We start from the raw sequence: 4,653 nt of genomic DNA, 5'->3' as shown, positions 1-4,653 counted from the left end.
AAGTTGACAGGAGATGATGTGACTGCCACAGGGAGGCAGGGAGAAAGAAGAGAGGAAAGGAGGGACTACTGGGCTCAGGTTACTGAGGAGTCAAGGAGGAAGGGTCTCCTCCAGCACAGTGGACCCAGGCGCTGAGGTGCCCCAGTAGGACACAGCCCCGCTGCTGCCCTCTGGCACCTTCATTTGCAGGCAGACTCTCTGTGGATGCCCTGCAAAAGCCCCGCTACGGCCCATCAGCTCGGCAGCCCCAATGGGCAAACTGATTCTCTTTCCACCCGCTTCACTAAAAGTCTCAGGATTGATCTGACTGGTTGATTATTTGACTCATTTTAAACCTGTTTCAGCTTAAAAAAAATGGGGGGGGGGGAGTTCATGTGGTTTCAGCCCCAGGTTCATCTTCTTGATGTGATTGAACTGCTGAACTACATGAGATGTAAACTACATGCCAATGACGCTGTTGAGAAAGTCTCAGGATTGTGTCTGACTATGGCTAACAGGCAGCCTGCTTGTTGCAGATGCAGTTAGGTTACAATGTAGCATCCCGTCCTTTGATCTCCCTTAGGATCCATTTAAATCTGTTCTAGTTTTTAATATTTTCTGCATTCTTTTTGGTGGAGGTTGTTGGTCTGTTTTGCTTTGTTATTGCTGTTACATTTTTTGGCTGCTGTTTAATGTTTTTCTGTCTATGAAATCCAGGGTTGGTGAATCTGTGGAGGCAGGAACTGGAGTCACGGTTCCTGAGGGGCATGGCTGGAGCCCTGGAGGGACAGTAGTTACACGTTGGGCTGTGATCCAAATGATTGGCAGTTCAAAGCCACCAGCAGCTCTTTGGGAGGAAGACTGGGCTTCCTACTCCTCATGATAGTTACGGTCTCAGAAACCCACAGGAGGTCAGTTTGGGTCAGCATTGACTCAATGGTGATGAGTTTGTTTGTTTGTTGTTTTTAAGCGGTATGGCAGGAGAGGTCAGGGGGAAATGGGGAGCTCATAACGACGAGGATAAGAATGAAGAAAATGTTCTAATATGGATGGTGATGACGATTGTACAATTCTTCTTGAGGTGACTGAACTGCTTAACTGTATGAGATGTAAACTATATGCCAATGAAACTGTTGAAAAAGAAGAAACCTCTCAGGATTGTGTCTCATAGGCCTGAACTGGGTCATGGGCTCCGATATCAAGTAATTATTGTAGCTGGGGTGGGGGGCAGGTGGGAGGATATAACCATGAGCCAACACGGGGTCACACACACACATCTAACAAGTCGTCCCACTTGGGCCACCTAAACAAAAAGTGAGGGCAAGGTGCCCCCGTACAGAAAGCCAAGTGGCAGGTGGCATGGCTGGAAGAAAGAGGAAGGGGTGCTCACGAGCAGGCAGACCCAAAGTTGTCCTCTAAAAAGAGACATTAAAAGCCATCTGCAAAATGCTAACACGGAGGTGTCCTTGGGTCCTGTCCGTTTGGGGAAAGCTAGGTAGGCACGGAGAGCTATGGGAGACACCGCAGCCTGTCGCACACACATCTCAGTGACCGTGAAGGAGGGCACTGCAGAACGCAGTGTCCCCAGACTCTGCCCACCACAGAGCTCTTTCTTATAAAGCTTGCTTGTCACAAGATTCTTAGGACACAGTGCATCTTGGGAAAAACTGCACGAAGCCCCACCGAGGGCCAGGGCTCTTGTGTCGCTGTGGACACCTTCCCCAGAGACACAGCACACTGCCTGGCTCAGATGCCTCCCTGGGCCAAGGCTTGCTCCCGTCACCGGAGTCTACCAGGTCCGTATGAGTGCAGGCCAGAAGCGTCGGAGAACTAGCACCCCGGGAGCTGCCCTCAGCCAGTGACGACAGGGAACAGGTGTCAATCTGAGCACCCTCTCATGTGCTCAGGCTCCAGGCTGGTTCCGAGTTCCCTGCAGGTCTGAGCACCATTGCCCCCAGGGATAGAATGGACTTTGTATTAGTTTGGGTAGACTAGAGAAACAAATTCATTGACACTCATATATGTGTAAGACAGAACTTTATATCAAAGAGTAATTGGATAATAAGAAAACATCCCAGTCCAGATCAAGTCCATAAGTCCGATAACAGCCCATATGTCCGAGACCAGTCTGTAAGTTCAGACTCACACAACACATGCAGTGATGTCAAACGTAGGAAGATCACTGTGTTAGTCTGGGTACTTTAGAGAAACAAATCCACAGAAACTCATGCATAAGAGAGAGTTTTATATAAAGGTTAAGTGCGCATCAAGAAAACATCCCAACCCAGTGCTGCCCAAGCCCACAAATCCAATATTAACCCACATGTCCAACACCAATCCACAAAGTCCTCCTCCATCTCACAAAACACGCACTATGATGTCGAATGCAGGAGGAAAGCCAAGTCAGTGAATGTGTAAGCATCTCAGCGCTGGCAGGGGTCTCCACACAGCTGCTCCAGCACCCAGGGTTGCATCGGGGTAGGTCCATGTGGCTTCTCCTCAGGGATGTCTTGCAGGAAGTGAGCCTTGCCAGCTAAAGCAAGGAACTTACTAAGGCAACTGCACCCTGGTCTGACCATCACAAAGCAAGAGACCCGAGAACTAGAAAGGCGAGGCTCACTGAGCTATTTATCCCTCTGCCCTTCAATTAACCCCACCTGTGTTTATCCACCAGGTTGGCACAATAAACTAACTACCTCACTCACAGGCCAGTGGGTGGAAAGTCCTATTGATCCAATGGCGGTGGAAGCATCTCCAGGGTTCTGGCTGCCATCAGCATAGCTCCAGATGTGTCCCACCTCCAGGGAGGAAGACAGGAGTTCCCAGAATCCTCAGAAGGCCACGCCCACACAGAGGCATGATTGGCTGTGACCTGATTGATAGGCTAGATTCTACCCCTTCTCTCAAGGTGACAGGAGATTATGTAATGGTCACAGACTTCCTAATGCTTTCATTGGTTCCCTGCTCATATCCCCACTCTCCTTTCCGGGACCACCCACCACCACCACCACCCCCGAACAAAACCACCTCCATTAAAGCCCTACCCTCACAGTCTACTGGGGAGGAAACCCAAATGATGAGGATGTTTCCCTCCTGTAGGCTTTACCAACCCTCAGCTGTCTCTCCCAGAAACTAACTCTATCTCTCTCTCATCACTCAATCTGCCTTCCCGGCAACAGAAGCATTCCAGAGTACTGCTCATTATATCAGGAGCCCGGGTAGTGCAGTGGTTCTGTGTTGGGCTGCGGGTCAGCAAGTTACACAGTTCAAAACCACCAGCTGCTCCAGGAGAATAAGACGGGGCTTCTTCTACTCCCGAAAAACACAAGGGCAGATGTGCCCTGCCCTAATGGGTTGCTGCGAGTCAGCATAGACTCAATTGGCACACGTATCAGCCATCCAACAATTCAATCACATGGAGGCATGCAATCATCACCACAGTCGGTTCTAGAGCATTCTCTTGAGTGCTTGTCCTCATCATGATTAGCTCCCCATTCCCCCCAAGCTCCCTGCCATACCATTAGTGCACTTACTGTCACTATAGATTTACCTATCCTGGATTTCATGAGCAGAAAATCATTAAAATCATTAACAGCAACAAAAAACTAATGATGATGACAAAGCAAAACAGATAAAAACCTCTATAGAAAGAAGAAAATATTAAAAACTAGAATAAATTTTAAATGGACCAAAGGGGGATCACATGTTCAATTTTAGCCTAACTGCATCTGCAGTAACCAGCTTCCCGGGGCGTTCTGCAGGGCAGCAAGGCTGTTCACACCCCGGTCTATGGTCACAGGGGAGTGACCGGAGGTTTCATCCAAGGCATTGCCCCTTCGCTTTTTATTTTTTAACTGAAACAACTTTAAAACGGATGCCCACTGTTTCTGCTCCGAATACAGTCCACTGTTTCAGCTCCCCAGTGACTAACCGAATGTGCTAAGAAACCACAGCACCAGCTCCACAGAGCTCCGTGCACTTCCCGCTGCCTCACCTGGTCCATCAACCTAGCGAAGCAAACCACAGCACCTCGCTTGGTCCAGAAAACACACGTGGGCAGCTGCTTCGAATGCCACATCCAATTGCCACTGCTACCACCACCATCCACCAAGGCAGGGACCACAGACACCCTGGACACTCCTCATTCCTTATAGCCACAAGCAGCCCATGCCCACATCCCAGGGAGTCTACCTCCCAAACCACGATTCCAGACCTCTGTCCATCCCCCACCGTGTCTTTGGCCAGTCCACCGTATCTCACAGTTTTTGCCAACAGTCTCCTGAGCAATCTCCCTGCCTCCTAGCTAACCACCTCACCATCCGACCTAAATGACACCCAAGCCCGAAAGGCATGCTGCCACACAAGCCCGGTTGTGTCCTCCTCAACTCCAAAGCTTCCCTGGGGTGCCCACTGGGGCTCAAGACAAAATTCTCACTCCCCGCTCTTTGCTATTATACTTCAGATACGTAAACACACAAAAATAATGTGCCCAACACTCATGGGCCCCACTCAGCTTAAGGCCCTGCCCATATCACCAAAGCCTTCCTTTAACAGAGGAATGTTGGCGGCGTAGTGCTTACCCATTGGGCTGAGATCCAATCCGCTAGGTCAGCAGTTCAAAACCACCAGTCACTCTGCAGGAAAAAGATGAGGCTTTCTACTCCGGTAAAGAGT

Source organism: Echinops telfairi, unplaced genomic scaffold (assembly GCF_000313985.2).
Source record: "Echinops telfairi isolate 266 unplaced genomic scaffold, ASM31398v2 ScPeMD7_5;HRSCAF=22, whole genome shotgun sequence".
In the NCBI taxonomy this organism is placed as follows: Eukaryota; Metazoa; Chordata; class Mammalia; order Afrosoricida; family Tenrecidae; genus Echinops; species Echinops telfairi.
This window is presented reverse-complemented; position numbering follows the sequence as displayed.